This window comes from Halichoerus grypus, chromosome 15, assembly GCF_964656455.1.
Source record: "Halichoerus grypus chromosome 15, mHalGry1.hap1.1, whole genome shotgun sequence".
Lineage (NCBI taxonomy): Eukaryota > Metazoa > Chordata > Mammalia > Carnivora > Phocidae > Halichoerus > Halichoerus grypus.
In genome coordinates, this window is record NC_135726.1 from 45532741 (window position 1) to 45552457 (window position 19717).

The 19717-nt window shown below is 38.1% G+C and overlaps 2 protein-coding genes across 10 annotated transcripts in view; one reads left to right on the forward strand and one right to left on the reverse strand.

Annotated features, from left to right (window-relative positions):
• The window catches only part of ZNF382 (zinc finger protein 382), a 70155-nt gene extending 56426 nt beyond the window's left edge, over positions 1-13729 (reverse strand). Inside the window, exon 1 of the mRNA XM_078063286.1 lies at positions 13667-13729. The gene's annotated coding sequence lies outside the window, so the exon portion shown is untranslated. The remainder of the gene's footprint in view (positions 1-13666) is intronic.
• The window catches only part of ZNF529 (zinc finger protein 529), an 82515-nt gene that overhangs the window by 29347 nt on the left and 33451 nt on the right, over positions 1-19717 (forward strand). For 7 of the 9 annotated variants that reach the window (XM_078063305.1, XM_078063306.1, XM_078063307.1 and 4 more), the window contains exons 1-2: positions 14157-14297; positions 15399-15458. The exons of 1 other annotated variant lie outside the window; for it this stretch is intronic. The gene's annotated coding sequence lies outside the window, so the exon portion shown is untranslated. Of the gene's footprint in view, positions 1-13806; positions 13937-14156; positions 14298-15398; positions 15459-19717 lie in introns of those variants that run through there. One more of the 9 variants, XM_078063304.1, reaches the window with a different exon arrangement.

A 19717-nucleotide genomic window follows, 5' to 3' on the forward strand; every position in this document is an offset into this window, starting at 1 on the left:
AATCAGTTTAAAGAATTTAATTAGCCAATGTTCAAATAATAGAAACATTGTGGTGGAAAATGTGGAGTTGCTGGTCCTGGGTAAGATGGAATAAGCACACTAGAGCTATTTCTGAGGGTCAGGAGTCTAGGGACAGTTCGCTAGGTCTTCTGCTTCAGGGTCTTTCACAACTCTGTAATCAAGGTATGGTTCAGGGCTGGGTCTCATCATTAATGGGGGAAGGATTCACTTCTCAGCACACATGCTTGTTGGCAACATTCAGCTTTTTGCAGGCTGTTGGACTGAGGGCCTCCTGTTTTTTTGCTGGCACTTGCCCAGAAGCCACCCTCAGTATACATGGACCTCTCCAATTTGGCCACTTGCTTCATCAAAGCCAGCAACGGAGAATGTCCTGGAAAAACTACAGTTATAGTCATATGTAACATAAGGCCAAATGTGACAAGCCGACAGCTAATGTCATACTCAATGTTGAGAAGCTGAAAGCTTTTCCTCTAAGAAAAGGAACAAGAGAAGAACACCCACTCTCACCACTTCTATTCAACATAGTACTAGAAGTCTTAGCCAGAGCAATTACGTCAATATATATTGGCATCCGGAAAGGAATTAAATTGGGTCTGTTTTCAGAATACATGATCTTATATATAGAAAATCCTAAAGAATCCACAAAAAAACTGTTAGAACCAACAAATGCATTCAGTAAAGTTGCAGAATTCAAAACATAAAGAAATCAGTTGTGAGGGGCACCTGGGTGGCTCAGTCGGTTAAGCGTCTGCCTTCGGCTCAGGTCATGATCCCAGGGTCCTGGGATCGAGCCCCAGATCAGGCTCCCTGCTCAGCGGGAGCCTGCTTCTCCCTCTGCCTACTGCTCCCCCTGCTTGTGCTCTCTTTCTCTCTGACAAATAAATGTATAGAATCTTAAAAAAAAAAAAAAAAAGAGTCAAGCCTAGGTAATTAGAATGTATGAATTCAGGATTAAAAAAAAAAAAAGCCAGTGGTTTTTCTTTGGCAGCAGAAAAAGCTTAGACTGCTTGTTTTGTCAATCATAGTCTAAATTGACCCAATCAAAAATATGCACATTAACCCAAATGTCCATCAGGTGATGAATGGATAAATAAAATGTATATCTGTACAATGGAATATTATCCAGCCATTAAAAAAAGAAATAAAGTACTGATTCATTCTACGACATGGATGAACCTTGAAAATATCATCCTAAGTGAAAGAAGCCAGGCAGAAAAGGCCATATACTGTATGATTTCATTTATATGAAGTATTCAGAGTAAGTAAAAACCACAGAGACAGAAAATAGATTAGTGGTTATAAGGGGCTGGGAAGAGGGAAGAATGGGGAGTGACTGTTAACGGTTATAGTATTTCTTTTTGGGATGGTGAAAATGTTCTGGAATTAGTGGTAATGATTGCACAACCTTGTGAATATACTAAGAACTACTGAATTGTACACTTAAAGGGGTAAATTCTGTAGTTACATGAATTATATCTCCAGATGTTTAAAAAAACAGACTAAAAAATATGCTGGAAGAGCATCACCCTCTAATAGTCAGGCATTTCATTTCTACAGAGCATTTATTAGCAAGATTACTTTAAAACCACAAAAGGGTATTTCCAGCTAGTTAGAAAAACTATTAATGCAAGTAAAATGCAGGGCTTTTGGGTTTAGTAGAAACTTTAAAGGTCATTAAAGAATTCACTGCTGAGAAACCACATGAATGTAAGTAATGTAGGAAGAGCTTTAGAGAATTTAGAGAATTCATATTGGTGTTAAGTCCCATGAATTTATGGAATGTGGGAAGGCCTTCACTTGTGGAAGATGCTTTTGAGTATATCAGAAAAGGTTTCCTGATGAGACACGAGACACTCTATGAAATAGATAGAAATTTGAGTAATGGTAAGATTTTATTCACACATTAATGACAATCAGAACTTATATGTCGAGAAAACATATAAATATAAGAACTGTATTAAGGCTTTTATAACAACATTCTCAAAATCAGAGAATTTTTAATGTATTGAACTAACATTAATGACTTTCATTCATTCCTCTTCTTGTTGAATTTTAGGATATCCTTATTAGAGAAAAATTCTGTAAATTTGAAAATTACTTTCTTTTCATCACAGTAATAAATCATAAGCTATTTCATATTACTCATGTTACTTTCAATTCATCTTAAATTCATGCTAGAAAATACCCCTGTTAATGTAATAAGTGTGAGAATGGAAATCCTTCTAACTTACTTATATACATGAATATATTTTTCGCATTCTTCAAGATTTAATTTGTTGAAACTTTTTTCACTATTACAAAATTTTTGTCACTATTATAAGATATTTGTCCTCCTCTTTTATATAAGTAGAATTTTCTCTAAGGTATGTATATAAGGTAGCCATAAATCTGGAAACATTTGAATATACATAGTAAATGGTTTATTGATATTACAATAAAATATATATTTGATGACATTACATATATTTACTGTGTTATGTTTCATTACCAATATATAGTTCCAGGTGCTGTACAAAACTATAGTATAACTTAATAACAGTATTTCCATCAATTCCTTCATGTATGTCTGTGGTGTTTGTTACATTGTCATGGATGATTTGTCTATCTGATTTGCACTGAGCAAACCTGCACCTTTAGCATATCACAAAAGTAAAGGATGCAGTTCAGTTTCCAAAAATTGTCTTTATTTTTTTCCTTATTGCTATTCTTTACACAGAAGTAGAGTTACCTAGTCACAGGGAATAAATACATTTGACTGTATCTATCTGTATCTGCTGGTCGGGGCTGTGATTTCATCTGGAGGTAGAGATTCTCTTCCAAGCTGACTTGGGTTGTTAGCACAACTCAGTTCCCTGAAGGTATGTGACTGAGATCCCATTTTCTTGCTTGCTTTTGGCGGAGGGTCACTTTCATCCCCTAGAGGCCACCCTCAGATACTAGCCACAGTGCCCCAACCCTAGTTCACAAGATGGTTGTATGCTTTTTTCTAGGACAGCAGGCGTGTGTCTGCTACTGCTTCTTGTCTCTTTTTAAAAACCTCCCCAGTTTGGTGAGGCCCACTAGGATAGTGTTGACATGGTTGGATTCATGTCTGCCATTGTACATTTGGTTTTCTACGTGTGTCATGTCCTTTTTCTTCCTCTATTCCTAATTTACCACATTCTTTATTGTGAATATTTTCTAATATTTTAATGTTTCTAATGACTTGCTATATTGTTTTAGTTATTTGAGTTATTTCCTTAAATCTTGTTCTGGGGCTTATCAGAAACAGCTTCAGATTTATGCTAACTTAAATTCAATAAGACAGAGAAATGTTACTCCTATATATTTATTCCCTTTTCTCCATTTTTGGTATTATTATTATTATACATACTCCATCTATGTTATAAACTCTACAATACTTTGCTATGATTATTACTTTCTATAACTGTACATGTTTTAAAGCTAATAGAAGAATAAGTATATACTTACAGATTTTGTTACATTAATTTTCTTATTATTCTGGTTCTCATTTGTTTCTACTGTTTTGAGTAACCATCAGAGTCATTTCCTTATCTCCCTACAGTATTGTTTTCTCCCATCTCTTTTGTTCCTTTGTGCTGTAACTGTATAGTAATATTACATATTAACATTTTGCATTATTTTTCCAACACATTATATACATGTTGTTTTATACAATTCCTTCTAAAATAAGTTAAGGCAATAAAGTAGAAAAATGTGATTTGTACTGTATAATTACATAATTACTTTTACAGGTGCTCTTTGTTTTTAATGTAGATCAAAATTACAATTAGGGGTCATTTGCTTTCAGCTTGAAGCAAGTTAGTAGTTTCTTAAAGTGGATTTGCTGGCTACAAATTCTCTTCAATTGTTTATCTTGGAATGTCTTTCTTTAACCTTCATTTTTAAAAAAGATTTTATTTATTTATTTATTTAATTGATTTAGAGTGTGAGCGAGGGGAGGGGCAGAGTGAGAAGGAGAGAGAGAATCCCAAGCAGACTCCCTGCTGAGCGTAGAGCCAGACATGAGGCTGATCTCATGACGTCTGAGATTGTGACCTGTGCCAAAATCAAGAGTCAGACGCTTAACCAACTGAGCCACCCAGGTGCCTCTAGGGTTCATTTTTGAAAGCTACTCTTGCTAGGTATAGGATTCTTGGCTAAAAGATTTTTCTTTCAGGACTTAGAATTTGTTTCCCCACTCCCTTCTGGCCTCCATTGTTTCTGATATGAAGTCACCTGTTAATCTAGTTTGGGCTCCCTTTTAAGTGATGAGTTCTTTTCTCTTAGTGCTTTCAAGATGTTCTTGCCTTTGCTTTCAGCATTTTTACTCTGATATGTTTGTGGATTTCTTTGTGTTTCTACTACTTTGAATTTGCTGAACTTCCTGGACACATAAATTATTATTATTGTTTTTTTTTTTTTTTTTAGACTTTATTTATTTATTTAACAGAGAGAGAGAGAGCGAGAGCAGGAACACAAGCAGGGGGAGCGGGAGAGGGAGAAGCAGGCTTCCTGCCGAGCAGGGAGCCTGATGTGGGACTCGATCCCAGCACCCTGGGATCATGACCTGAGCCGAAGGCAGACGCTTAACGACTGAGCCACCCAGGCGCCCTGGACACATAAATTATTTATGACTGTTAAATTAACATTCATTAACTGGAGCACAGATGCTGGTGAGTTGTGGTTCAGCAACAGAACACAAGAGAAATTGAAATAGAGAAGTATATTATTCACAGGTCCTGGAGGAAGTACACACATGCCTTGAGAGGCCAGATGGGAAGGTCAAGGCAGAGTGCAGACAGAGAGGGGTCGCACCTGGGGTGCAGGCCTTTATTAGAATCCATGGATGGAGTGCTTTAGGGTTCCTGGGCTGGGACTGGATTGGTCAATACAAACCAAGAGTGGTGTTTTAGTAAGCCCCACAGGGGTCTTATCTAAGGATCACATAAGGCACACAGATGCTGGGAGGCAGGGGAGACTTGATCAGAAGGCTTTTGGAGGGCGCCTGGGTGGCTCAGTTGGTTAAGCGACTGCCTTCGGCTCAGGTCATGATCCTGGAGTTCCAGGATCGAGTCCCGCATCGGGCTCCCTGCTCAGCAGGGAGTCTGCTTCTCCCTCTGCCCCTCCCCCCTCTCATGTGCTCTCTCTCATTCTCTCTCTCTCAAATAAATAAATAAAATCTTTAAAAAAAAAAAAAAAAAAAAAAAAAGAAGGCTTTTGGAGAAATCATATCAGGAACTTCCCCTTGCTGTGACTCTGCAGGCTGCTATGTAGGGCATGTGCTTATATGAGGAGGTTAGTGTCAGTTTAAGATTTTGGCAAGCCACTTAGCCAAACAAAATGTATGCCAAAGCAGCAATACCATGGAATTGTTTAGCTAAACTCTCATGATTATTGGCAATACATTTGGGAAGTTTTAAAGTTTTGTAATGCTTTTCTCTCCCTCTGCTTATTCTGGTATTCCCATTATGCATATGATGACACACTTCACTGGTGCCCCACATTTCTCTGAAGCTCATTTTTCCTATTTTTTCTGTCCTTCAAAATGTATACTCTGTAATGACCTATCTTCAAGTTTGCTAATTCTTTCTTCTGCTAGTTCAAATATATTGTTGAGCCCTTCTAATGAAATTTTCATTTCTAGGGTTTCCATTTGGTTCTTTAAAAGAGTTTCTGTCTTTATTGATAATACCTCATTTGATACAGCATTGTGACCATGCCTTTATTTCTTTAATCATGATGCCCTTTAGTTCTTTGAATATATTTATAATGGTTTCTTTGAAGTCTTTGTGTGTTAAATCTGATATCTGGTTGCTCTCATAGGCAGATTCTTTTTCTTTTTGCTAATATATGGATCATACTCTGCAGTTTCTTTGCATGTCTATAAATTTTCTGTTGGCAAATAGACATTTTATTTTATTTGTTAAAGATTTTATTTATTTGAGAGAGAGAGCACAAGCGGGGAGGTGGAGGGGCAGAGGGAGAAGCAGACTCCCCACCGAGCAGGGAGCCCAGCTCAGGGCTGAGGTGGCTCAGTCCCGGAACCCTGGGATTATATCCTGAGCCAAGGGCAGATGCTTAACTGATTGAGCCATCCAGGTGCCCCGTAATAGACATTTTAGATAATATATTGTTATTTCTGCATTCACCAGCTTAGGAAAATGTCAGAGGAGAATGATCCCAAAAAGAGATGAAGTAGGGCCTGAACAAACCAGTTAAGGGGTGTAAATGGACCAAAGCCAAACCAAACCAAACCAAAAAAAATAAAGAGAGATTGTTTAAAAAGTAAAAAGGATACAAAGTTTGATTCTGGGAAACTAATGTTTGGTTTCATGGTTTAAACTTGCTGAAAAGAACAACATTCATTTGGGTTTTATAAGAGAGTATCTGTTGTATATTGTATCACTTTCTTTCTGGAAATTAAAGAGGGAGGAATAGGCAAGCCAGGAATATAGAAAGGCGATCTATTGCAGCTCCAGAATCTGTCAACCTTAGCTGGTGGGAAAAAGAGAGCAAGGGAAGGGGAAACAGTTTTAAATGTTTGGTCTTGTCTACTTGGCAACCTATTATTTTACTGTATTTTAGGGCTTTTTGATATAAAATTTGTATATACTGTATACATAGGTATGAAAAATATCAACTGACCTTATTAGTTAAGTACCCCTCAATATGCTCCAGCCCTAGGCCAACATTAATCCTCTTTGTCTGTATATTTGCCTTTTCTGGACATCTCATATAGATGGAATTATGCAACATGTGGTCCTTTGTGACTAGCTCCTTTTATTTACCATAAAGTTTTGAAGGTTCATGTTGTATATAGCACGTATCAGTATTCATTTCTTTTTATTGTATGGATATGCCAACATTTTGTTTATCCCTTCATCAGTTGATGGACATTTGGGTTGTTTCTAGTTTGGGGCTATTATGAATAATGCTACCATGAACATTCATGTACAAGGTTTTGAGTATATGTTTTTAATTCTCTTGGATATATATGGAGGAGTGGAATTGGTGGGTCATATGGTAATTCTTCCACTTTCTGAGGAGCTGTTGTGAATAATGCTGCTATGAACATATGTGCATGTTTTGTGTGAACATATGTTTTCATTTCTCTTGAGTATATACATGGGAGTAGAATTGTGAATCTATGTTTAACCATTTGAAGAACTGCTAGATTATTTTCCACAGTAACTCACCATTTTATATTCTATCCAGCAGTACTCATTATCTTTATTTTTGATTATAGCTATCCTGGTGGGTGTGTAGTATTTCATTGTTATCTTGTTTTGCATTTCCCTGTTGGCTAAAGGAAGTCACGGGATTTTATTATACCTTTATGCATAAAGAAAGTAAACAGGATTCCCTTAACATAAAATCTTATAATTATTTATGGCTTTCAGTAAAACACCAATGACAGTTTAAACATTATTACAAGGGTAGCAAATAGTGAAATAAATAACTAATTAGGTTTATAGATTTAGAAGGTAAGGGAAAGGAGAATGAGGCTGATACTCATTTATTATTCTCAATTCAACACCTTATTATATCAGGTTTCTTTGAAATAAATTTTAAAACAAAAAATGGTATTAAAATCCTCTGCAGCTCCACAGGGAGAGGGTGGACATTTCCTTCATATTTTTCTAAGATTTTTTTACTATTTTTTACACTATTTTTTTTACTGTTGTTTTTGTATATTGTATCTTTTTCACTATTTTTTACTTTTTTTTTTTACTATTTTTTACTATTGTTTTTTTACTTTTTTTTTTTTTTTTTTTTTTTTTACTATTGTTCATTAGGTGGGTCTGCATCCTTAGGCTAAGATGTTTACTTGTTTGCATTGTAAGATGAAACAGGACCGAAAAGCTCAAAATATAAGAAAATGGAAAGCAGGGGCACCTGGGTGGCTAAGTCGTTAAGTGTCTGCCTTCGGCTCAGGTCATGATCCCAGGGTCCTGGGATTGAGCCCCGCATCAGGCTCCCTGCTCAGCGGGGAGCCTGCTTCTCCCTCTCCCGCTCCCCCTGCTTGTGTTCCCTCTCTAGCTGTCTTTATAAATAAATAAAATCTAAAAAAAAAAAAAAAGGAAAATGCAGAAGATAATTTTTTAAAGACACAATATAATGTAGAGCATATAATGTTCTATAGTCAGGCAGAGATTTCATGTTCCATCTTGCACAATCGTGTCTTTGCCTGATTTCTCACTGTTACATCTTCTGCCTCATGATGAATGTATTAGCCACCTAAATAACGTGGCATGTTATCAAGAAACCATATATACTCATACTCACAAGACAAAAAGGGTAAATGTAAGATGTTGCTTACAGATCCATAGTTACTGACCCATTTGGGAACTGGGCTGTGTGTATCATTAACCATCACATCCAGTAATGGATCCAGTCAGGATCCAGGCTGTCAATACCTCCTATCCCACCAAAACCCAACCTCCCCTGTTGCCACTGCTGAAGAATAAAGGAAAGAGGGCATATCAATGTGATTTAAAGTAGTTAATCAACAAGAATTCATAGTAACTCTTTTGGTGTGCATAGTGCCTTATGTTATATAATTTTCCAGGTATTTTTTTAGTTTTGGGACATACAGGTAGAAAAACACTAATTTACTGAATGACTACACTGCAGGCATTTTATATTTTTTATAAATACCCTTCATTTACAGAGAATAGGCAGAGCAGCAGCACATCTTCATTTTTTATCTGAAGAGAATGAGTCTCAGTGATATTAAAGGATATATACAACTAAAAATGGTTCAGGTGGGGACTGGAATCTAGATCTGTTTGACCCCAGAACTCAGGAACATTAACCTGTAACTGAGTCTCTCCACATGAGCTTGGATCTGGGAATATCTGCTGGTCAGGAGGCAGCCCATTTCTACATCAAATTATACAAAAACTTCACACTCATCCTTTAGGCCCCATAAACCTCTAAAATGGGAGTAATGGGAGGGCAGGGAGTAGAAAGTAATAGGCCTGAATCTTCAACCAATTCTCTTTCCTTTTCTTTTCTGCAGTGAGCATTTGGGTTCATTTTCCTAAATACACAGACTGAGAAAAGCAATGACACTGCACTTTAGCCTCAACAACTGACCTGTTATCCTGCTGAGTCTTCATCTTCCAAGAACTGTTGCCCAAGCCTCCTTTTAGCTCCATATCCCATCTCCCTAGTTTCTTTTTATTCAAGCTTATAATTGCTTCTTCTGTTACTTTGAATTTTACTGGATCTATCAAGTTTTCTTTATTCTTCTTTTCCCTCAACTGGATTAAAAAATAGTCTATCGCTTTTAGAGGTTACCCTTAAATTTTTTTTTTTAAAGATTTTATTTATTTGACAGAGAGACAGTGAGAGAGGGGACACAAGCAGGCTTCCCACGGAGCAGGGAGCCCAATGCGGGGCTCGATCCCGGGACCTTGGGATCATGACCTGAGCCAAAGGCAGACGCTTAACGACTGAGCCACCCAGGCGCCCCATACCCTTAAATTTTTAGTTTGTATCTTTGATTCGTAATTAGCTGGCATCTCACGAAACACCTTAGAATGTTTTAAGTACTGGGGTGCCTGGGTGGCGCAGTTGGTTAAGCGTCCAACTCTTGGTTTGGGCTCAGGTCATGATCTTGGGGTCCTGGGAATGGGCCTGCATTGGGTTCTGTGCTCAGTGTGGCCTCTGCTTGGGACTCTTTCTCCCTCTCCCCCTACCCCTCCTCCCTGTGCTCTCTCTCTCTCTTGCAAATAAATAAATAAAATCTCAAAAAAGAGAATGCTTTGAGTACATTCTTTCTGTTATCTTGTGATTTTAATCTGTTTTGAAACATTAATTTAAAAATTACATTTTGAAACAATTAATTTGAAACAATATTTGAATTTGAAACAAATTCAAAAATTTTGAAACAAAATTTGAAACAAATTAATTTAAAATTTAATAAAAAATTTAAAATTATTACTTAGTATATGCTTAGACTTCCCAATGTATTTACCAATTTTATCTCATTCTATCTTTCCAGATTTATTTTACTTCTTCCTAATGTACATCCTTTAGAAATTCTCCAGTGAGTGTATGAAAGAAAAAAGTGGATAGTATTAAATTTATGTCCAAAGGAAGACTTAGGACACCCTTTCTTCCTTTACTGAGATTCAAGGCCTACTCTATTCCTAGGCACTTGTCATCATGGACCTGCTCCTCTTGTTCTTTCTCTTCAGTGCTTTGTGTATAGAAAGGCTTTCTCATCTGCTTGCTTGCTTGCTTGCTTGTTTATTTATTTATTTAATTATTTAGTTAGTTAGTTATTTAATTTATTTAAAGATTTTATTTATTTGACAGAGAGAGCATGGGGGGGCGGTCAGAGGGAGAAGCAGACTCCCTGCTAAGCAGGGATCCCGATGCAGGACTCGATCCTGGGACTCCAGGATCATGACCTGAGCTGAAGGCAGTCACTTAACCAAATGAGTCACCCAAGTGCCCCCATCTGCTCTTTCAACCATAGATTACTTTCATGTCTTTGATGTCTATTACTGAGTGGAGGGATATAAACAAGGCAAGGCATTCCTAGAATATGACCCAATGCAGAAACATGATCCAGAAGGGTGAGTTGGAAAATGAAGGACACAGTGCCACATGGGATCTCCCTTCTTGCCATATACTAATATTGTATGTAACCTGATTTTACCTAGGTAATCAAGGTCTGTGGACATGATGAAGTCTTTCCCTTTTATGGGTTCTCCTAAGCACTCACTACTTAGACATCAAATCACTGTCTAGACAGGACAGGTTCATTCAAGGAATATAGAGTTATTTAATTCAAGAAAATATATTTACGTTTGTGGGCATGAGAAAGGAGATGCTAAGTGAAATACCCAATTAATAAGTGAACATTATTTAAAACTAGAAGAACTTGGAAAAGGCACAGGTTTATCTGGTGAGAATAAAAGGAAATGACCAGTTTTGTGAAGGGGAATCATATCTCCAGGAAGTTTCAAGATGGGAAAATGCTCATATATGCTAGAGGGAAAAAGAATATTTCAGAAAAGAGAGAAGAAACATCATCTTACCTGAGGCATTGCTTTAAGATTTTCAAGAGAGGACCTTTTACTCTTTTGGATTCTTTGTTAGAAAAGTGAACAGGGGAGAGAAAAGAGAGGTAAAAGAAGCAATGTGAAACCCTACTTATCATAGAGTTTCCATAATAACTTGGTTAAATCTGCCTAGTTAAGTAGTAAACATTTACTATTAAGTATTAATTATCATTGTATTAAATATTAACTATTCAGTAATACAGGTTTGAGTAATAGAGAAGAAACTGATTATGTACTTTTCTGCACTGCAGGCTCCAGTCACATGGAATAAATTTTTCCTTTAAATGAAGTTTCAAATATTAATTTTTACAGTAAATATTTTTATCAGAGAATAAGACTGTGATTAGAAGTATTTCAGGGTATTTAGAGTGTCTGAAAAAGTTATTAAATCACCATGATTTCATCTAGGAAAAGGGGGGGAAACCTGTCAAATCTGTTAAAAGAAGTACATAGAGATAAAAAGTATTTTTCTTTTGTGCTACCTACTGAATCCTGGTCATTTCTTTTCTTTTTTAAAAAATTTTCCTGCTCAGTTCAAGACATTAGGATTATTTAATATGGTATTCCTAGTATGTGATCCTAGCATCTGTAATTTTACCTCTTCCCAATTCTTTTTAAAAAAAATATGTGTTAAGTTTAATGTTTACAATGTGATGATTTTATTATTTTTTTAAATGTAGAGTTTGTCGGGCGCCTGGGTGGCTCAGATGGTTAAGCATCTGCTTTCGGCTCAGGTCATGATCCCAGGGTCCTGCGATCGAGTCCCTCATTGGGCTCCCTGCTCAGCAGGGAGCCTGCTTCTCCCTCTGCCTCTGCCTCTCTCTCTCTCCCTGTCTCTCATGAATAAATAAATAAAATCTTAAAAAAAAAATAAATAAATAAATGTAGAGTTTGTCACAAACAGATTTTTTTTTTAAGATTTCATTTATTTGTCAGAGAGAACAAGCAGGGGAAGCAGCAGGCAGAGGGAGAAGCAGGCTCCCCACCGAGCAAGAAGCCCGATGCGGGACTTGATCCTGGGACTCCAGGATCATGACCAGAGCCGAAGGCAGACGCTTAACCGACTGAGCCACCCAGGCATCCCTACAATGTGATGATTTTAAACATGTATATATTATGAAATGATTACCACCATAAGGTTAGTTAACACCTCCATCCTCTCATATAATTACCTTTCTTGTTTTTGTGGTGATAATGCTTAAGATCTAATCTCTTAACAACTTTCAAGTACATAATACACAGTATTGTTAATTATAGTCACCATACTGTACATTAGGTTCTCTAGAAATTACTCATCTTTTGTATTCTTTGACTGATATCTCTACATTTCTTCCACCCTCCTAACCCCTTGGCAATTACCATTCTACTCTCTATTTCAATTAATTTGGTTTTTTAGATTTCACATGTAAGGGAGATCATACAATATTTGTCTTTCTCTGACTTTCACTTAGCATATGCCCTCAAGGTCCATCCATGTTGTCACAAAAGGTATGATGTACTTCATTTTAAAGGCTGAATAATATTCCATTGCATATATATATACACATTTTCTTCATTCATTCATCCATCAGTGGACACTTAGATTACTTCCATGTCTTGGCTGTTGTGAAGAATGCTACAGTGAGTATGGGACTGCAGATATTTCTTCGATATCCTCATTTCCTCTGGATATCTCTATACTGCTATTTTACTTGATTAGAAACAGTCATAATTCTGGAAGCAGAATCAAAATGACACATACCTAACTAGACACAGCGCTTCCCAATTATTCATTAATACCACTTACATAGTGATCTAATTTCACAGTCATCGTGGAATACACAAAATCATGATAAATAAGAGTTTGTACAGACACAGTTTCCTATATCTCATCCATTTTACAAAACCACAATCCCATGGACCTTACATGACATTCATAACTCCACTAAGCCCATCTCGTAATTCCATACAAGAATACCAATTCAGTAAGAAACCACTTACTGAATAGTCACATTGAGTCTCAAACACAAGTCACTAACTAATCATTCTGCAAGGTTTATCAACTTCTTAGAAAGTTAAATATAAACTGACCTATTACCCAGCATTTTTTTCTTTTAGGTATTTCCCCAGGAGAAATGGAAACATGTCAGCTTTATTCGTAACATATAAAACCTGGAAATACAACAAATGTTCACCAAGAGAAAAACGAATAAACAAATTGTGGCATATTCACACAATTGAATGCTGTCCATAAATAAAAAGAATGAACTACACAACATTAATAAAGCTTACAAAACTAGGATGTGCAAAAGGAGACATATGTAATTGCAGAACTGACAAAACTAAATTACGGCGACGTATCTCAGAACTATGGCTGTCTGTCGTGAGACTGACTGGAAAAGGACACCAGAGAACTTCCTGGCAGTGATAGTATAAAACCCGCACCAGGGCAGGCATACACATACTGAGCGTCTGCTCAGTGCCAGATGCCGTTCTAGGTGCTGCGGCTTTCTCAAGGGGCAAAACTGACAACAAAACTCGTCACCCTCTGGTTCACGACCACGGACCTGGGGTCCCGCACATACAGGCCTGAGTGAAGAGAAACCTCGACAGGCACCGGCTCCCAGTTCTCGCCTCAGCCATTTCCGCCCAACCTGCGGTACCCGCTTCAGCCCTTCTTGGCCCGACCGCCCTCAGCACGGATTTCTGATTCCCTCCTTGGTCCTCCTCGACCAGGTTCCTGATTGCCTCTTTTCTCCTCAACGCTCCGGGTTTGGGGATTCCGGTTCTCAGCCGGTCCTCCCCGACGCAGGCTTCTTCCGTCTGCCTCCGTCTTCCTCCTCGCCCCGCCTCCGGTAGGCTTCCGCTTCCTTTTTCCTTCTTTCCCCCGCCCAGGTTTCCAATTTCTTCTTTGGCTGGGGCTCTAGTTCAACTCAGGAACCCTCGCTCCCAAAAAATCATCACCTGGCTCTTCGGCAGCGGAAGAACCGCCAGCGGCAACCCTCCTCCGCAGAGGAGGAGCGACCCGCGCACCCTGGAACTCCCAGGAGTCTCCGGGGCGTGGCGCGGACTTTGCGACCGCTGCCCTCCCCGCTGCGCTCGAAAACCTGGACATTTTCAGTGTTGGACTACGTTTCCCACAGGCCCCAGGGCGACGAATGAACTTCGACTTTTGGTTCCCCTTCCGGTATCGTCGTGCTTATTGGGGCATGCCTGGTGAGTTGAGGTGACCCAGGTCGGGTTGCGGGAGGGGCTCGCGGTGTGGAGGCCCTAAGCTCCGGGGGCGCGGGGTGGGGCAGGTGGAGCCAAGGGTCTCGTCCCAGTGTTTGCGTGAACCCCGGACGACGTTGGTTTCGGGTGCTTTGTGACGAGTTTATTGTGGGGTGTTAATGCACGCGCGTGCATGCGTGTGAGTGAGAGTGTGTGACGGGCCCTGGAGTGCCCAGACTGGTATACTGTTGGGCTAGTGGGACTGTCAGTACATTGTCTACGGTGATGTGGGTATCTGATAGTGTGACCGAGTAATCCTCTGACAGCTCGGTTGTACTGACTGTTAAGTTTGAACTAAGTGGGTGTGGGTTTTTGTTTTCCCCAGTAAACCTGTAGGAGTTTGAAGTTTTTTTGTTTTTTTTTTTCAATGAGCTTATAAGAGCGTGTAAAATATATATATAATATATATATATTACATTTTACATATAAGTATATATATCATCTTTTCCCCAGTACCCAGCCTGGTGCTTAACACAGAGGGAACATTGGTGAAGTGAGTGTTGCCCACCCAGGGTCCACTCTAAGTTCCATGGTTCCTTGGAACGCATTTCCCTGAATTCTCCTCTTTTCTTACACCCTAGGGCCAGTTTGATCTAGCTATAGAGAAATAGACATCAGAGGGGAAGTCATTGATGTCAGGCCTAGAATGGAAGTTCCAAGCAGGAAAGTACACCTCAGTCATGGGATGAGAATTTAGGCTTGCACTTGACTTCAGGACTGACTTCTGGGAATACATGAGGGGAGGGTCACAGGGTAAAGGATTTCTTCTTTGGCGAACCTCTTTTGGATACACTCTGGAGGGCATTTACATGTTTCAGAACCACACGTGTGCCCCCTAGAAACTGCTGTGAACTTACTTAGATTCCAGCGCTGGTTATAGGTGATACTGACCTTTTTCTCTGATACTGGTAAAAGTCAGCAGTATCCTAGTTACTCTTACTTCCATCTGGATGTATTTGTGATGGGTAATGGGTTATGTCTGATGGTGGACAGTGTGTTCTTATTTAGCCTGTCCAGAGTCTCAAGAGTTTCTTCTTGGTCCTATAGTTCTGCAAGAGAAGCCCCCTGAGGTGGAGGAGAGAGTTGCCACTTAAAAGCCCATTCAAGGTCAGTTCATGTTTACTTTTTGTTCTGTCATGTATATTTGTTTTACAGAACATTAAATATTTGCTGTCGTTCTAAATTGTAAGACCTAATTGTGAGCTGTCCATTTACCTGGTCCTCAGGTTGCCCCTTCCCAATTAATAACAGGACCATAGGGATGGGTCCCCATCTCTTCCAATGCCTTTCCAAATACCCTTTTTCTTCCCAGTTAATATTCACATTGCTATTGGTAATTATTCAGTTTCCCCATGTGCTCTTTTCTTTCCAAAGGATGGTACAGAAATAGAACTAGTTGAACTCTTCAAGGATAAACTAGGGACTTATTTTAGAATGTGTTTTGTCAAGGAAGAGACTAGTGGTTAGGTAGAATAAAACACCAGATACCTTTGATTTTATTCAGAGACTTGATTTTCAAACAAAGCAAGGTAGGAAACGGTTTGATTGATTTCAGTCAGTAAGACATTTTAGGAGTAGGAATATGGTTGGAATTTTGTGAAGAGAGGTCTTTGTGAACAAGGGCAGGGAGTTTTTCCCGAAGAGTCCATGAGGAGATTTGAATGGTGACTAAGTCTTGAGATTTGGCAGTATGACTCTCTTTGAGACCATATAGTGGTACAGACTGTGAGAGGCAGCATGACATAATGGTAATTGAGTCTAAAGCAGCACCTTCTGATGGAAATACAATGTAAGCCACTTGTGTAATTTATTTTTTTATTTTTTATTTATTTTATCCTTAAAATGAGGCCTTTATTTTTTTTTAATTTTTTTTATTAACATACAATGTATTATTTGTTTCAGGGGTACAGGTCTGTGATTCATCAGTCTTAGACAATTCACAGTGCTCACCATAGTGTATCACCCAGCCACCCCATCCTTCCCACCCCCCTCCACTACAGCAACCCTTAGTTTGTTTCCTGAAATTAATAGTCTCTTATGGTTTGTCTCCCTCTCTGGTTTTGTCTTGTTTCATTTTTTTCCTCCCTTCCCCTATGATCCTCTGTCTTGTTTCTCAAAGTCCTCATATCAGTGAGATCACATGATACTTATCTTTCTCTGATAGACTTATTTTGCTTAGCATAATACCCTCTAGTTCCATCCACGTCGTTGCAAATGGCAAGATTTTTTTTTTGATGGCTGCATAATATTCCATTGTATAAATATACCACATCTTCTTTATGCATTCATCTGTTGATGGACATCTAGGCTCTTCCCATAGTTTGGGTATTGTGGACATTGCTGCTATAAACATTGGGGTGCATATGCCCCTTCAGATCACTACATTTGTATCTTTGGGGTAAATACCCAGTAGTGCAATTGCTGGGTTGTAGGGTAGCTCTATTTTCAACTTTTTGAGGAACCTCCATACTGTTTTCCAGAGTTAGCCACTTCATAATTTAAAAATTTCTTTTGCACACATTTTAAAAAGTTAAAAGAAACAGTCAAAATTAAGCTGGATAATACAATTTTATTTTAATTTAATTTTTTTATTTTAACCAATGTATCTAAGATATTTCAACATGTAATAATATAAATAGGTTGAAATATTTTTTTTATTTATTTATTTTTAAAGATTTTATTTATTTATTCAATAGAGCACAAGTAGGCAGAGTGGCAGGCAGAAGGAGAGGGAGAAGCAGGCTCTCCGCTGAGCAGGGAGCTGGACGTGGGGCTCGATCCCAGGACCCCAGGATCATGGCCTGAGCCGAAGGCAGCCGCTTAACCAACTGAGCCACCAGGCGCCCCAAGTTGAAATATTTTAAATTCCCCTATTTCATACTAAGTTTTCAAGACCTGCTACATATTTTACTGTTATAGCTCTTCTCAGTTTGCTAAATTTTCAGTGGTTATGGTGAAAAGAATAAAATTGTGTTTAACTGAAAAACATTTTATATTGCTTTTGTATTTGAATTAAAAATTAAAATAAAATTGAAAATTCAGTTCCTTGTTCAGTCTAGCCACATTTCAAGGAGGTCAGTAGTTATTAATCTTTACGTTTTATAATCTTTGTTGTAAAGTGTAGATAATGATCATATTAATGCCTTACAGTTTTTATAAGGATTGTATACATTAATCTGGGCACAGCCCTAGAGCACTTAATAACAGCCATGCACTTAACAAATCCTCAAGAAACAAAACTGTTGTTATGTGAAGATTCAAGAAACAAAACTGTTGTTATGTGAAGATTCTAAGTATTCACCATAAATTTTCTATAAATCAAGAACAATGAAGATATAAAATTTATTTTGATGAGTATTTAAAAGGAATCTTTGAAAATCAGATTTGCTAACATGCTAGAGTAGAACTTCTTAACCTAGGGATGCCTGGGTGGCTCAGTTGGTTAAGGGAATGATGCCTTTGGCTCAGGTCATGATCCCAAGGAGCGTGGGGCTCCCTGCTCAGCGGGGAGTCTGCTTCTCCCTTTCCCTCTGCCTCTCCCCCCAGTTCCTGTTCATGCTCTCTCTCAAAAATAAATTAAAAACAAACAAAAAACCCAGCAAACTTCTTAACCTAAGGCAAATTGACTCCATTTTAGTTCTCACAGGGACCACAAATCTCTTGAAAGTCTATTCAAAATCATTCTATATAATGCCTAACATTTTTTATTTTGGGGGGTTTTGTTTACAGAATATCTTTAATTTCATGGGGTTACATGAAACATATGTGAAAGCTTAAAAACTAAGTTAATCACATTACATAAATGTGATGTAATACCATACAGGTAAGAGAAACTATGTAGTCTTAAAAAAGGAAAATGACTGACATTAATATTATATAATATATTTACATAAGAAAAAGAATACTCCAAGTTATTAGTATTGTATATGAATCAGTTTTACTAAGATTGCATTTGTAAGCAATCTTGCAAGAAAATATCTAAAAGGAACAGAAGGAGAAAGGGTTTCATGTGTAGTTGAAGTACGAAGTTTTGATCCATAATCTTGGGTGAAAGCAGTCTACCTTGATGTCAGCTACTTCTCTTCCTTGTTAATTTGATTTATAAATCTCCAGCATCTGTATGAGATCAGGTGTCATGTGGAACCTTCTTTGGTTGTGTGATATGTACCCAAGGCTCAATACCTTCTAGTTTTGCAGCAGTGTCAGTCAGTGGTCAGGAGCACTTGGTAAGTAAGGCCCTCTTTACAACTGGCTCAAGGGCTTTTTCTGATGATTGTTGCAGAATACCCAGTTACCAGGCTCTGTACTGACCAACCACACCCTTTGAACTGGGATCCAGGAAGCTTCTTTACCTGTTGATGATAAACTTGAGCATAAGACATTAGAGACTTAGAGTAGCAGGTCATACTAGCATGAGACAATAAAGCATCAGCAGAAGGTTATATAATGCTGGAATTTCAAGAAGTTTGTAAGGCTCATAGGATTTGTCCAATGAAGTGGGTGCCTTGATCACTGCAGATCGTGGAATGTATACCCCAAGTGGGAAACACACTTGTTAATAATATTTTTCTTTGCTACTTTGAAGCCTTGTGACATGTGAAGGCTTTAAGAGAAAACATATGTACAATAACAATCCATACTGAGTGGCAGCTGAATGAATAATTGCAGGTGTTCAGAGGGTCCAGAGGGAGGGGATCTCAGGCCCCTGGGGACAAGAATAGTTTTTCCAGGATTATGGACCTGACAGATAAGGCATTGGCAGATTATTTTTACAATTTTGCAGATGTCTCCCCACCAATGTCGTACTTATAATGAGTCATCCTAAATGCACTATGGTAGGTAAAGGAAAGCAAAAGACAAAATACAGGGTTTGTCAAGGAGTGGGGAAAAACCAAGCAGCTGTTTTGGGTTTCCCATACCACTAACTGTTCCTTTAATTTACAGCCATTGTTTACCCATCTTGATTTCTTTGATTTCGGAGGAAACTGTTGCTGTTACAAGTACATCAGGATGGCAAAAGTATGGCAATGAGGGGCCATTTTTGCAAAAGCAGAATTGACTTTATCCATATGTGTCATAATCTTTATGATTGTGCTGCTGCTATCTTTGATGAAAGCCAGCTTGATCACATATTAAAATTTCTTTCCAAAGATTCTTTTCTGACAAATCTTCTGCTACTTTCTTTTTTACATTTAGATATTGCCTTATGTTTTCCCTCTTTAAATAACCAGCCTCACTTTAGGACAAAATTACTTTCTTTTCCTTAACAAAAATGTATTTCCATTCCTCATGCTTTTTCTTAGCAAAAACACACATCTTTCTTTGCATACAGAGTTGTTTCCCTTATTCTTTTCAGTAGTCTTAAT